At 41.8% G+C, this 16,635-nt stretch overlaps 1 long non-coding RNA gene across 1 annotated transcript; it reads left to right on the top strand.

Annotated features, from left to right (window-relative positions):
- The first annotated feature begins 529 nt into the window (after positions 1-529).
- Positions 530-12,379, top strand: LOC123327641. The gene is made up of 2 exons (XR_006542271.2): positions 530-937; positions 12,068-12,379. It is a non-coding gene; the product is annotated as an uncharacterized LOC123327641 (long non-coding RNA).
- Positions 12,380-16,635: the final 4,256 nt, after the last annotated feature.

Below are 16,635 nucleotides of genomic sequence, written 5' to 3'. Positions count from 1 at the left end.
CAACCCCAGGTAAAACACCCACTTCCTACTCCCCTCTCCCTCCCCCGCTGTCCCACTCTGCCGCTGGGAAGGAAAACCAGATACTCAGACACTTCAGGACTGGTGTTGTTCCGCCAAGTAATACACAGAATAACTTCTAAAAAGATCGAATGCAAGAGTATCCCGGATGTACCAGATCCAGGTCATCCTCTCGGGGCGTAAGGGCCGCGGTCAGCACATGAAGCCAAAGTCACGAGTGGTTAAGTGAAGAGATGGTGCTCAAGGCCAAGAACCAAAGATGGACCCAAACCAGCAGGCATCTTTAATCAAAGCTACATAACACGCTTTCAGCCAAAGATGTGGACCCCAGTTGACCCAAAGGTTTACCTTAGTCACTGAAGAAGAGGTGATTCCCGGAAGTTCAAGTACCCCTGCAGGTGGCAAGGAAGGAAACAGCGCGAGAAGACCACGAGACTGGAGACAGCGCGAGAACATCACGCGAGAAGACCACGCAAGAAAACCACGCGAGAAGATCGTGCGGCTGGAAACAGAGCTGCTGGGGGCAGAGCGTGAGGCTGACGGCGTGAAACTGGGCAGAGCAGGCCGCGATCTGAGGTTCTTGTGGCGGACACGGGCCTGGGCGCCGAGGCCCTCGCCGGGTGTTCGTTAACAGGCACAAGGCCATAGTTAGAGAAACAAAGACAGAGCACGGCCAGGTCCCTTCAAAGCCTCCGGCCGACGAAAGGACTGGTTCAGAACTGAAGCCCGTGACGAAGCTGTCGCTTCTCGGGTCCACGGGTGGGACGCTGAACATGCACCAGACAGCGCCCCGCGTCCAGGTCAGGCTTCAGCAGGTCGCGTGGCCCTCCCTGAGTGACTCCCACGAACGGGCCCAGCGTCCAGCTGTTGAACGAAGCAACTGAGAAACCTAGGAGCGCTGGGATTTCAGCCAGAGCAGGTGAGGACAGGGTGTGGAGGGCGGATAGGGAGAATCCAGGGAGCCTCCATAACCCGGCTCCCCACCCCGAGGATGTCAGGGCGGTGGTCAGGCAGGTTTGGCGGAACCACAGGACCGCGGGGCTGGCCGCTCCAGACTTTTCCAGGTCTGGACTGGCACGAAATAGGTCAGCACCGGATCAGACCCAAAACGTGATCAGAGGCGATGGGCGAAGTGGGTCAGTCCCCAGCACACCAGGCTTGGAGGAGACCATGAAGCTCACTTAAAAGGACCCGTTCTTGTTTTCCCCTCTAAAGCTGTCCACACCCAGCAAGAATGGTGCTAAATAAGTGCTTTCCGGTGCTCCCTTCCCCGGGGCAGATCCTAATAGCTGTGTGATCATTGCTGGCCCAGACTTGGTCATTGCGTGCAGGCCCTCTCCGCAGGTGGTTCCCAACTCAGTGCAGGTTTCCTTGGCTCTTGTATTCTTTTACTGACTCAGTGACCATCTGCCACTGGGTTTTTCTCCTAGATGGGTGGTGGCCACTATTTGTTCAGTTAGCCCATCTCCTGGGCTTTGACAGTACAAAACTTGCATCAAGCCTTTTTAACTAAAAGTTAGGTTCAGCTTGTGTTTTGGCTCTTAAGATGTTGACAAGTTGGCTGCCCTTGCTTGAACTTCTCTCTCTGCAAATACAAGGTCTATTGGAAATCTGGAGCTGTCACTTTTCCCCTGGGCAATCAACTGTACAATCACACGGAATGCTTGCTATTGCCATTAATGTAACTCTGGGGACACAGACACCATATAACTCTGCCGAGTTTAAAAAAAAAGTTGGGGGGGGGGAGTACTCGTAACTTAAGAAGCTACCAGGGTTTCAAGTGTGGCCTTCAGGAGCCCAGGACTGCTGAGGCACTAACATCCAAAATGCTTGCTGAAAAGAGACATAATGTGTATTGGCATTATCAGCAAAAGCACTTGAGCTGACTCTGTTTTCATATTCCTTAACCCAAATTCCTCTGAAAATGAAAGTAAAAATAAAGTGATACTCCTCATCATTTCCTCCAGACCTTGGAGTCTGGATTAAAAAAAATCTGCTGATTTTGCTGACCTTCACAAAGGTGCCATGGGGGTGAGGAGAGGGAATTGTTGCATCTCGGGCTGGTGTGGGTCCTAATAGCTGAGCTTAGCTTGTGCTTTAGATATTTTCTTTCAAACTTGCCTTTTTGCTGTTGCAGCTGGGCTTGTCAGTTTTCAGTACTAATGGGTTGTGATGGGGTGTCAGGGGAAGTCAACAATCAATGCTTCGGGAAAAAAAAATTGTGGGAGGGGAGAGCATCACTGCTGACATGGCCAGGAACGGAAGTTCAATGGCCTTCTTTTGTAGAAAAAATAGACAAGAAATCCTGTGCTGTGTTTTGCTTTTAAGACTAGTATAGATTTTTATTCTTTGAAGACTGGGCTGTGTGCTCTTCCCCACCTTATACTTGCCTATCAAAAACATACATTTTGGTTTTTAAATAACTACTTGACAATATAGTTAAAATTGTAATTCATGTTGCGGGTTGTAGTTATTTCTTGCAGGGAGATCAAACAAGATAAGGAAATGTCTACTAAAACAGAAGCATAAGAAAAATAGTGTGAAATGGCTGGGGCTACCTTGTAAAAGAGGCCTCTTTTAGGGAAAACTCATTTTGGCCCCAATGTTGTGTGACGTGAGAATGCCATTACAGTGACACAGCGTAATGATGCTAATGTGAAAACATCAGTGCCTCGCTGCAGCTGGCATCCAGGGCCAGGCATCTCATTGAAAATGTTTTCTTACTGATAATTCAGTAGAACCCTATTATGACACTGATGTCAGAATGCAAGAAAAATACTTCCTTCATAGGTTGCTTTATTCGAGTTATATATCAGGGAGTATGCATGGGAAGTGATTTGATCAACAATCAAGTGTAATATAATCTATGATAGCCAAAAACTTTCTAAACAAGGGTTTACTGTACTTTTTTTACATAAGTTATATTTATGCCAAGAATCCCAAAGTGGTTATCAAGTGAAAATATTCCAAGTTAATGTTACATAATACATGAATGCCTAAGTTTTGTGTGATTCAGAGTAAAACTCAGCATCACACCCTGATTTATTCACCTTATAAATCCAGTTCAGCATGTCCCAGGTCATCTTAAATTTCCTTTAAGTCCCTCTGTATTCATCTTTCTTTTTAAAATTGAAAATTTAGTTACAGGGAAAAATGTGGGAAGTTTCTGAAGTTGTAGTGAAATGAAGCTCTGCTAATCCCATATCCCTGCCCTTTATTATGTTTTTTTCCTTCACCATACTTCACAGTCTTACCCAGCCCGATTATTACTTTCAACTTCAGCCTTTCTGTATTATCAGGAATTTAATAAGCATATAGTATTTTAATAATCAGATAAATAACACACCTAGTTTAATCCTTAAAAAATTATATTATCCACCGGGAAGGAGTAGATGTACTTTTTATATTCCTCATATAATTACAATTGAAAAGTCTGAACAGCAATATATATAATCTAGTAAATATGTCATTATTATTAATATAGTCATTATATATTTTTATTCATTATATAAATACTATATATATCATATTCATTTATTATATAAATATATTTATATATAATTATATCATTTATATTTACTTATACTATATGTAATACTTTTATTTATATAATAATTACATGTAATATATATAACACATAATAAATGAATAAACAATATAAATGGCAACCCATTCCAATATTCTTGCCTGGGAAATCCCATGACAGAGGAGCCTGGCAGGCTGCAGGCCATAGGGTTGAGAGAATCAGACAAAACTTAGCCACTAAACTACAAATATCATGTGTACATATATAAATCAAACTCAGAAACTCTGAAGAGCAGAGGGAAGGAGACAGACTGACTTAGGACCTTGGGACTTGAGAATCCAGCCCATGGTGAATTCCCTGGGTTTTATTTTTGTCTTATATATTACAGACTTGAAACTAGAAAAGCTGGCAACCCTGAAATGCCGGAAGATGCTAACCAAAAAAGTCCCAACAAAAGCCTGCCCTCTCTAACCAAAGGACCAGAAAAACAGACAGCTTAACAAGACAGAAAACATTTAAACAATGACCTCTCTACTCCACTCAAACACCACAGATAAAATTGTATTCACACCAGCAGAGGTTGACTGGGAGTCTAGACCTCCACCTTCAAGAAGTTGTAAGAAGGAATCCAGTGCTCTCATTAGGGAGCAATCAGGAAAGACCAAATAAGGAGTCAGGATATTCATCCCCACCAAGTGATAATCAGACTCCCCACCACTTTGCCCATGAAGTGGTATCAGTAGAAATCACGTGGGGAACCAGAACTCCCACCTCTGCCCAACAGTATTGAGGCAATGCACCCAACTTCCCTTGCCACAGCAGTGCAGAGAAAGCCAGGAAACACCAAAAGTTTAAATATTTATGTCCAGAATCTCATAGCATAATACAAATATGCCCAGCTTTCAATTGAAAATAACCCTTCATCCCAAAAATCAGGATGATCTCAAACTGAATGAAAAAGGACAATCTATAAATGTTAACAGCGAGATGACAGATATGTTGAATTATCTGACAATGATTTTAAAGCAACCATGACAGAAGTGCTTCAACAAGCAATTATAGTCATGCTTGAAAAAATAGAAAACCTCAACAAAGATAACAAAGGAATACAGCTCTACATACATAAATTTAAAAATTTAAATGGACCACTTCTGCAAAAAAAAAAAAAAAAAAAAAAAACACTGTCACAATTCACCCAAAATTAGTTTTGGCCCAGATGATTTCATTAAAGAATTATGCTAAACATTTAAATAAGAATTAACACCAATTTTACATAATCTCTTCCAGAAAATAGAAGAGGAGGGAACACTTGTCAGTTTATCTTATGAAACTATTGTTACCCTAATACTAAAATGAGAAAAAAAAAAAAAAACAGTACCACAAAAGAAAGCTGCAGACCAGTATCCTTCATGAAAATAGATTTTAAAATCCTTAATAAAATACTAACAAATAGGTCTCTGCAATATATTTAAAAATTGGATATACCATGACCAAGTGGGGTTTATCTTAGGAATGCAAGGCTGGTTCAATATTCAAAAGTCAGTCAGTGTAATCCATCATATTAAACTAAAGAAGAAAAGTCACATAATTGTATCAATGCAGAAAAATCTTTTGAACATATTCAACACCCACCAATGATAGGATATCTTAGGGAAAAACATCCTACTCATTCTTCTATCACCAAATAAACTCCTTTACTTACTGGTATAATCTCAGGCAAATATTTACTCTTTCTAATTAACCTCTCATCTGAAAAAAGGGGGGAGCGGAAATGATATCTAACTCACTGAGTTGTTGTGTGAATTATTATTATATACACTAATTATTAGTAATTAGAAGCAAGCTTGTTAAGTCATGTTCTATGAAATGGCTTCTTTCCTGGTTTTGCATACTCAGCATCAGAACCGAGGCTTCAAAATTGGATAAGACCCTCTTAGTTCAAGTATATGCCTACTACAATACGTAAAGTTCAGTTCAGTTGCTCAGTCATCTCTGACTCTTTGTGACCCCATAGACTACAGTATACCAGGCTTCCTTGTCCATCACCAACTCCCAGAGCTTGCCCAAACTCACGTCCATCAAGTCAGTGATGCCATCCAACCATCTCAGTCCCTGTCATCCCCTTCTACCCTCAATCTTTGCCAGCATCAGTGTTTTATACCTAAAAGTACAATACCTAAAAGTGCTCTTTAATTCAGATCATTATAGGCATAGCTCATAGAGATTACAGGTACAGTTCTAGACTACAGCGATAAAGCAAATGTCACAGGAAAGCAAGCCACATGAATTTTTTGGTATATAATGTTTATACTATGTTGTTGATGTTGTTTAGTCACTCAGTTGTGTCCGACTGTTTTGTTTTGCTCCCAGTGGACTGTAGCCCACCAGGCTCCTCTGTCCATGGATTTCCCAGGCAAGGGTACTGGAGTGGGTTGCCATTTCCTTCTCCAGGGGATCTTCCTGACCCAGGGATCGAACCTGCATCTCTTGGACTGGCAGGCACATTCTTTAACACTGAGCCACCCAGAAATCCCATTTACACTATACTGTAGTCTATAAGGAGAAGGCAATGGCACACCACTCCAGTAGTCTTGCCTGGAAAATCCCATGGACAGAGGAGCCTAGTAGGCTGCAGTCCATGGGGTCAATAGGAGTCGGACACGACTGAGCGACTTCACTTTCACTTTTCACTTTCATGCACTGGAGAACGAAATGGCAACCCACTCCAGTGTTCTTGCCTGGAGAATCCCAGGGACAGGGAAGCCTGGTGGGCTGCCGTCTATGGGGTCGCACAGAGTCGGACACGACTGAAGTGACTTAGCAGCAGCAGCAGCAGTAGTCTATAAAGTATGCAATAACATTATGTCCAACAAAAGCCAGTGTGTATACCTTAATTTAGAAATACTTTATTGCTAAGAAAAAAATGCTAATCGTCATCTGACAATGCAGGATTGCCACAAACCTTCGATTTGTAAAAAACACAATATCTGTGAGACACGGTAAAGCAAAACATGACAGAACAAGGTGTGCCTGTATATGCAGCACAGAAACGTAAATTGTGATTAAAGCGAAAATTAAAGAGTATCATGCATATTTTACTATTCAGCTAATTTAGACATTATATAAAATAAACTAGAAATGCTTTATAGTAATGCTCTTGTATAAACTTCTAACCACTCCTTAATAAACAATTGTTGAAACCTTTAACCAATACAGATAATATTAATAATAACAATGATTAATAAAAGGATCTCTCCTTGTCCACATTTTCCTTTTCATTGTATTTTCCAAACCCTGCTAATCCTCTGCTATGTATCCAATACAGTTCCTTTCCCATGTTAAATTGTTCAGGGGTAGACTCTTCCTTGTCTCATTGCCTTATTCCTATTTGCAGAAAATTCTTAGTCTTTGCAGATTAAGATTAGCTTATAACGTGTATTTATATACTGATTAACAATGCCACCTCTCCACAGCTTGGACTATCCTTCAATATATTAGGTTGGTGCAAACATAATTATGGTTTTAAACCATGAATTTTAAATCATTATGACTAGTCTTAAGCACATCTTTATTAATCAAAATAGGAACCATTACAATCAACAGATTTTTGCCAACAAGAATTAAGTTTGCTTATTCCTGTAGCATAAAAATCTGTGCTTCAGGAACTCAGTGAACTCTTGGAAAGTATTTTCTGCATCCTGCTGGTTATAGACGCTTTTTCCCTGCAAAAAGTTGTTGAAATGCTTGAGGAAGTGGTAGTCAGTTGGCGAGAGATCAGGTAAATACGGTAGATGAGGCAAAACTTCCTAGCCCAGTTCGTTCAACTTTTGAAACGTTGGTTGTGCGACATGCAGTCGGGCATTGTCATGAAGAAGAATTGGGCCCTTTCTGTTGACCAATGCCAGCTGCAGGCATTGCAGTTTTTGGTGCATCTCAGCGATTTGCTGAGCATACTTCTCAGATGTAATGGTTTCACTGGGACTCAGAAAGCTGTAGTGGATCAGAGCAGCAGCAGACCACCAAAGAGTGACCATGTCCTTTTTTTTTTTTTTTTTTTTTTGGTGCAAATTTGGCTTTGAGAAGTGCTTCAGAGCAGCTTCTCAGTCCAGCCACTGAGCTGGCCATTGCCAGTTGCTGTACACAATCCACTTTTTGTTGCACGTCAGAATCTGATTGAGAAATAGTTTATCATTGTTGCATAGAATACAAGAAGATGACACCTCAAAATGATGATTTTTTTGTGAACTGCAGTCAGCTTGTGAGGCACCCACATACTGAACTTTTTCACCTTTCCAGTTTGCTTCAAATACCAAATGACCGTAGAATGGTTGACATTGCGTTCTTTGGCAGCTTCTTGTGTAGTTGTAAGTGGATCAGCTTCAGTGATGACTCTCAATTGTTGTTGTCAACTTCCAGTGGCAGGCCACTGCACTCCCGCTCTGGCCCTAACTACTCCACAATGGTGCAACCTTAGGAGGAGCTCATTTTCCAGCTTTGGCAGAAAGAGAACCTCTTCTTTTGGGGTCCAAGCTAAAAATGGATTCCATTGCCCCAGTTGAACAGCAGTGTCCATATCTTGCATTATGTGTATTTTGATTACATTTCTTTCCCAGTTGCAGGAGTTCAGAAGATTTACTATATAGTGATTTTGAGCTTGGTGCTGTTGCTGCTGCTAAGTCGTTTTAGTCGTGTCCAACTCTGTGGGACCCCATACATGCCAGCCCACCAGGCTCCTCTGTCTCTGGGATTCTCCAGGCAAGAATACTGGAGTGGGTTGCCATTTCCTTCTCCAATGCATGCATGCATGCTGAGTCACTTCAGTCGTGTCCGACTCTGTGTGACCCTATGGTCAGCAGCCCACCAGGCTCCTCTGTCCACAGGATTCTCCAAACAAGAATACCGGAGTGGGTTGCCATTTCCTTCTCCCACTTTGAGCTTATCATTGTGCAAACCATAAATGCTCAAAAAGTATTGAATAAATAATCTCTACTGGCACCACAGGCCAAGCTGGCCTAAAAGGACACATGCACACTCCAAACACATGAAAGTGCTGGATAAACTATTTTTTTAATGCATAGCCAAACTCAAAACCAAGGAAAGGAAATCCCCAGATGTCAGACATGAAGAACAACTCAAAGAAAATGAATGCGTGGGAACCGAAGCCAAACACACGACAGGGTACAGCCTCAGAGGCCGGGGACTTGCATTTTAACTCCTGCCTTGGAACATGAGACAAAATCGTGGGCCCAGGCAAGGCAGGGAGCAGAAACTCAGTTCCTGTGTAAAACTAGGAGTCATGACGCTTTGCCTGGATTGTGACAGTGAATTTAGAAACTCAGCACATCAGTTTAGGGGTTCAGCAAAGAAGACTGCCATCAGCTTAGGGCAGTTGGTAGGAAAGGTACTCTTAGGAAGTTGAAACCAGGGAGCTTCTGTACAAATCTGCACTGTTTGCATGGTGAGAGAATCACAAATGAGAAATTAATTCAAACACTAGGACAGTGATTCCATTTCTTGGTATTTATCCTAAGGTATTGCCAACTGGGTCCTGAAAGGATAACTACACCCATATTCATGGCAGCATTATTCACAATAACCAAACTGTGGAAGCAGTCTAGACGTCCATCAGCAGATGAATGGATTAACAAAATATTGTATATACCTACAAAGAATATTAGCTTTTAAAAAGGAAGGAAATTCTGCCATATGCTACTGTAGGGATGAAACTGGAGGACATTATGCTAAGTAAAATAAGCCAATCATAAAAAGACATATACTGTTAATTTGTCAGTGGATGTATAGGTTGCTTCTATGTCCTGGCTGTTGTGAATAGAGCTGCAGCGAACATTGGGGTAAGTCAGTCTTTCTGAATTCTGGTTTCCTCAGGATATATGCCCAGTAGTGGGACTGCTGGGGCATATGGTAGTTTTATTCCTAGTTTTTTAAGCAATCTCCATACTGTTCTCTATACTGTGACTATATTAGATTACATTCCCACCAGCAGTGCAAGAAGGTTCCTTTTTCTCTACATCCTCTTCAGCATTTATTGTTTGTAGATTTTTTGATGGTGGCCATTCTGATTGGTGTGAGGTGATAACTCATAGGAGTTTTGATTTGTGTTTCTCTAATTAGGAGCCGTGTTGAGCATCTTCTCATGTGTTTGTTGGCCATCTGCACGTCGTCTTTGGAGAATTGTCTGTTTAGGTCCTCCACCCATTTTTTTATTGTGTTGTTTGTTTTTCTGATATCTAGCTGCATTGAGCTGCTTGTATATTTTGGAGATTAATCCATTGTCCCTAACTGTCTTGCCCACCACCCTTACCCCCTGGAAATGGCAAAGATCTTTGCCAGCATCAGTGCCTTATACCTAAAAGTACAATACCTAAAAGAGCTCTTCAATTCAGAACATTATAGGCATAGCTCATAGAGATTATAGCTCATATAGGTTATAGGCCAAACAGGCTCTGAGACAAGGAAGGAGCAAAATCCTCTCGTGTCATTTAGGATAGACTTGATAGCAAGAAAGACCAAGAATGTTTCCTGTCAAATGCAGCAGATAAGATGCCATGGTAGATACACCTGGTCATTTGCATTGCCAGAGTACCATTGGTCCACTTAAAGTTCAAATTGTAACTGAGCTCCAGGATACAGTCTGTTTGGAAGAATCAAAGCCAGGCCTTGAGCTTCAGCCAGAATTATACTGCCAAGGATAAACATAGAAATGTATTCTCCCAGAAGTCCATGGATGTCTTTTATACTTCATCTTGCCCCTGTCCTAGTGAACAATGAATTGAGTACACACCATACACTAAACTCCTGGGATCCCTCAAGTGCCATCCATTTTCTAAAGCAAAGGTGGCAGTCTTTTCCTGTAAGGAGCCAGACAGTACCTAGTTCAGGTTTTGAAGATCATACCATTTCTGTTACAGTTGCTCAGCTCTGCCACTGTGGCACAAAAGCCACCAAAGATAATACATAGACAAACAAGGCGGCTGTGTTTAAGAACACTGCATTTATAAAAACAGGCAGTATTTTGCCAACCCCTGTTCTAAAACAATGATCCCCAAAGTGGATTGAATCCACTTGAGCCTTCGGGTGTGTAAAGAAGGATCACAACTTTTGTTTTTATCAAAAAAAAAAAGCCAGTAAGAAATTATTAATATTTAATATCAGATGACATTTGGTGCCCACATTTAATCCAGTGTCAGAGAATAAGAGGTCACACACAGAGGCACAGAACTGAAAGAAAAAGCTCAGTTGGTAAAGAATCTACTTGCAATGCAGGAGACCCCAGTTCAATTCCTGGGGTCAAGAAGATCTGCTAGAGAAGGGATAGGATACCCACTCCAGTATTCTTGGACTTTGCATGTGGCTCACCTAGTAAAGAATCCACCTGCAATGTGGGAGACCCATGTTTCATCCCTGGGTTAGGAAGATCCCCTAGGGAAGGGAAAGGCTACTCATTCCAGTATTCTGGCCTAGAGAATTCCATGGACTGTACAGTCCATGGAGTTGCAAAGAGTCAGACACGATTTAGCAACTTTCATTTGGAGACAAAGGGTCTGAAAAGCCTGAATATAAAATAAAATCCTTTCCTGTTGTTAGTTTCTATTTTCAGTAATAATTTGTCAGGGCATTTATCTGGTGGTTGGTAAATAGTATCAGAGTATAGTTACCAGTTTGACTGCCTTATGAGAAGTGGTAGAAAATGATGTGGTTTTGAGGGGAAGTAAATGTAAAAATCACATTGGGCGAGGTGAGGTGTTAATTGTAGCAAGCATTTGGCCTGTTATTGAAGGAAAACAATAGAATATTTAGAATTAAGGACAGATTTCACTTTTAAAAGTCAGTGAATACTTGATCCATGTAAAGATTTAAAGCAATGAATACCTAATAAAATAGGGAAGACTGAAGCAGGGGAAAGTTTATCCTTTACTGTAAAAAAAAAAAGTGTCTTGTTTTTTAAAGGGAGAAGGAATGTAGAGATTTTGTAGGAAGAAGGGAGGGAGGGAGGGAGGGAGGCCAGGGACATTATCAACATCCACCACCGTGAGCCGCCACTCCTTATCCTACTCACTCCTCCCTTTGCTGCTGCCTTTCACTGAAACTGTTTACAGGATGAAACACCACAAGAACAAACACACTGGAGTCCTTCGCTGTTGGGACCCTCCACTGCGGAAGCTCAACCAACTCCTAGATCATAGACTTTGGGGAACCCTGTTCCCGTGAACCTATTCATACCCAGTTAGCCACTGTGGACCAGTACAGAATGTCCCAATAAAATTGTTCCTCCAGAAGTCATCGTACCATAGCTGGACACTCCACACACAGCTGAGAATGTGTGTGTGTATAGTGCATATCGTGCAGCCACATGTCGGCACCAAAATGTCTGCCTAACTGAAAGGATCTGAAGTCAGTATTATCAAGAATTATAGTCTAGGCCATTAACAACATTAAGTCCTTGTTTTGAGCCAAACACTCTGCATAAGTGATTTAATATATTATGTCATTTCATCCTCACAGCAGCCCTAGGAAGTAGATATTCCTGCTGTTCCTGATTTTACAGAAGAAACCAAGGCTCAAGTAATTACCACAGGCCAAATAAACGACAGAGGCAAAGTTTGACTCCCAAGACTGCCTTCTCAAATACTATACCAGTGGTTCTTAAGTGTTAATATATGCAAAAATCATATAAAATACTGCTTAAAATGCAGACCTCACTCCAAAGATTCTGACTCAGCAGGCCCCATGTTTGCCCTGGGAATCTGGTTTTTTGTTTGTTTGTTTTTGTTTTGTTTTGTTTTCAATAAAATACACCAGGTGATTCTAATTTGAGTAGTTGGTAGCTTTCAGTTCAGTTCAGTCGCTCAGTCGTGTCCGACTCTTTGCGACCCCATGAATCGCAGCACGCCAGGCCTCCCTGTCCATCATCAACTCCCGGAGTTCACTCAAACTCACCGTCCATCAAGTTGGTGATGCCATCCAGCCATCTCATTCTCTGTTGCCCCCTTTTCCTCCTGCCCCCAATCCCTCCCAGCATCAGTCTTTTCCAATGAGTCAACTCTTCAAATGAGGTGGCCAAAGTACTGGAGTTTCAGCTTTAGCATCATTCCTTCCAAAGAACACCCAGGGCTGATCTTTAGGATGGACTGGTTGGATCTCCTTGCAGTCCAAGGGACTCCCAGGAGTCTTCTCCAACACCACAGTTGGTAGCTTTGGGGGACACATATTGTACTATCATTGTATTACATCCCTTAAATTGGTATTGTACTATAACTAAATAAATTGAACTATATCTCAGAGTTAGCAGTTACTTTATAAGTAACTGTCCTCTCTGATGTTATGAATCAAGGGAGAAGCATGCATGCACATATTCGGACTTACAGACTTATTCAGACTTATCCTCTGAAAAACCAGAGGATATGGTTTACATTACAGTATTAATATTCAGTTTACAGAAAGATTCTTGGCAGTGAGAAATTTCCAAAACAAGGTGCTACATAGCACTGCCTATAAACAAAACTGTTTAAAACAAAACAAAAAGCACTGCCTATTGAACAAAACTATTTGGCCACTAAAACTGAAAAATTAATGGCATAATTCCCAATGCATAGAAAAACATACTACTGAATGCAATTTTTAACCATTTTACTTTTGTCTACCCTGTATTTTTCTTAAACTTCTAATGTTTGTACCACTAATCTGCTCTTGAGGGTGAGTTGACAACAAGGCAAATAAACATGGACCAAAAATCATTAAAGAAAAGACTCAGAAAGAACTAATTGTGTCACATTTGACAGCCTGCTCTTCTTTGAGGATTTTATGCTCCTGATTTTATATTGTACTTATATGGCAATATAAAAGGAGGTAGTTCATACCTCCTGCTGGTAAAATTGTGCCTGGATCATAGGATATTACTGAATATATCTCTTTATCATGGGTTTGTACTGAAAAGCATTTCGAGACTTCCAGGTACCCTGCCACCTGAATGAGAGTGTGAACAACTGGCCTATTTCCTGTCAACATGATTCTGTGTACACCATTCAATTATATACTTCTTAGGATCACATTTATTATGTAATACAAAATGTGAAAGAAAGCCTTCTCTCATTGTTAGTTATTAGTAAAATTGTTGTTCTCATAGTTATTTTCCCATTGCAAAGCAGCAGTGACACAACCCAGGAAGGCCACATCCTCAGAGAGGTGGAGACGGGGACTGTTGCCCTGCGCTGCTTCGTGTCGCCACCTCTACTCTGCAGAACAAGGACATCTCTCAGCAACAAAAGGGCAGTTAATGGGAGGAGCCCAGCAGGGGAGCGGAGAGGAGGTGGGGATTGCTGGAAACTAAACCAGACCTCTGCTCCTGGCTGTTGGCAGAGAGACTGGAATGCAGAGGCTCTGGTGATGACTAAATGCAGATTCTAGTTGGAAGTTAAGAAAACTGAACTTCACTTCTGGAGAGTGTCGGCTTCAACAACCAATTGTGCATCAAGGCCAGTAGTCTGTGAAATGGCTCAGGAGTGAGGACTGGACATTAAGTGAAAAGAACAAAACGCCTCCAAGAGGGCAAAGGCAGGTGAATGCAGGGCTGAATAAAGCCCAGTGTGACCTCCATCACGTGGATGGAGAGGGGCCATCCCTCAGAGCCTAGTGCCCACTCCTCTTCCGCTCCCGTGGAGCCCTGTGCGTGTCAGACTGCCTTCCCTTCCCACATGGGTGAGACAGATCACTCCTCATCTTTCATTCTGTGCATCTCAGACCAGCATGTCCAGAAAGATGCTGGGTGATTTGAATGGGCTTTTAGATGCCTTGACTTGATTAAGCCCATATCACCTCAGATATGCCTGAGCGACTGAACTGAAGAACACCTCACAAAGCAGCCAGCCTGCGGGTGGAAACTGCCACAGGACAAACTGCACGTGAAGCCAAGGGGATGCGGAAAATGCAGTTTGGGTCAAAAGAGGAAGGAAGCTCTCCTGAGGAAAATTCAGCTTGAACTGGCAAAAGACAGTGGACAAGTGTTTGAGGAAAGGTTCTGGAGGAGAAGGGAGAGAAGCTGCCCCACTCTCATGCTTGCATGGATTTATACCCTCCCCTGATCAGCTTGGATGGCACCACCCGGGCATGAGTAAACTATGTTAAATTGTGTTGGAGAAAATTTTTTGTCAAAGTCTTTATAAAGTGTTTAGGCACATGTGCCAATTTCATGTCTATTGCACTATTGTTGTGGTTATGACTGCTGTAATTCCTCACTTAGAATAAGGATGGCTCACATTTATTGGACACTTTCTATGTGCCACACACCATGCTAACATCACATACATTATTTCATCTAATTCTCACACCAGCCCAACAAAGGTGGGCACTGCAGTCTCTCTTTTACAGATAAAGAAGTTAAAACTGAAAAAGATAAAGTGATTTGCACTCACTCAGAATAAGCAATCCTGGGGAGCACAGTTGCCTGTAAGGACCTTAGGGGCACCCTGTTTTATAAGCACAGCATAACTGGTACATATAAAAATGCCTCCCAAATCACTGAGATAAGCTTACATCATTCTCATGGAAGCTATTCATGAAAACAGGTGTTTAACGCATTTTAGAAAGATTGCTATTCACAATGATGAAAACAAACTAAATTTGGGTGCTCAAAGAAGTGGAGTTCAGTCAGCTGGAAAATAGAGTTATGGGGAACAGCTCATCCCTGATGATGCTGGATAAATGAAGTGTTACCATATTAGTAACAGGAGGAGGAGGAGCAGCACGAAGGCGATTAATAATATTAGTCAAGCTGCAGTGGTTGGACAGACTGGGACAGGAGAGAAAGGAGAATTAGGGGAACGTCTGGGAATTTATCTGTGAAATAGCCTCAGAAGTCCCGTGCTTTCGCACCACCATCCCCAGTTGCTCAAGTGTAATGATGTGTCCAGGTAATGTATTTATTTCTTACAACAAACACTTGGCCCTTCTCTCATTTTGAAGCCCCTGCCTCTGGGTTCCTCTGTATTTGGCACTGGCAACATTAGAGAATATATATGTGCTGCAGCCCTTGTGCACAGCACAAGGCTATAGGGAAAGCAAACGGATTCTCCTCATCTGGTATATTGATGCCATGCAGCAGAAAGCCAATAAGAGCATGACCTTGTTCCACACACAAATACGTTCTTTTAACGGCTTTTCCTCTAAGGCAGCAAGTCTGCACCGGCAAGGAGAACAGAATGAATTTTCCTTTTAAGAAACATGTAAGATGGTGCTCGTTTTCCACAGCCTTTTTTTTTTTTTTTTTTTGCCTTTTATTTTCTTCATTTCATAACATAAATGTGTTAAAGCGTATCCCTTTTTGCATATAATGATATTGACTAAGCCATCTTGCTGAAGGGTCTTTCTCCTCGGGCTGCTGGTTTGGTTCTAACTGGTGCTGGAAATAGAACCCAGCCACAGAGATTAATGCCAACTCAGATTCTTATCACTCACACTAAAGACACCATATTTCTGCTTGTATTCCTATCTGACCTCTTGACTATATTAGACTTGTGGATGTATGGATGGACAGAAAAACAATGAGATGCTTCAGGTCAATAACTGCTTTCAAACCAGTGTTATAATTAAGAAAGCATTGGTTTGATTCTCCTGCTCCTACATAACTTTTCTTTGAGGTTGTGCAAAGGTGAGACTGATTTATGCCACAGCATACCATGAATAAAGCTTTCAAAGTAAAGTGTAGCCACAAATGTTGTGTTTAGTTTACATACATATTAATAGGTAGTCCATGGGGTCGCTAAGGGTCGGACACAACTGAGCGACTTCACTTTCACTTTTCCTTTCATTCATTGGAGAAGGAAATGGCAACCCACTCCAGTGTTCTTGCCTGGAGAATCCCAGGGACGGGGGAGCCTGGTGGGCTCTCGTCTGTGGGGTCGCACAGAGTCAGACACGACTGAAGCGACTTAGCAGCAGCAGCAGCGTACATGTGACTGTCCTCATACAGCCTAGGAGCTAGCATCTCAGCATTCTGCATTCTACACTTCCCAGACACCTACTATGTGCTGGGAGCTCATCATTCAAAGACTAATAATAGAAAAGAAAAAAAAAAC

The sequence above is a fragment of the Bubalus bubalis genome, chromosome 10, assembly GCF_019923935.1.
Source record: "Bubalus bubalis isolate 160015118507 breed Murrah chromosome 10, NDDB_SH_1, whole genome shotgun sequence".
NCBI lineage: Eukaryota > Metazoa > Chordata > Mammalia > Artiodactyla > Bovidae > Bubalus > Bubalus bubalis.
Note: the sequence above shows the minus strand (reverse complement) of the source record. Positions and strands in the feature narration are given on the sequence as shown.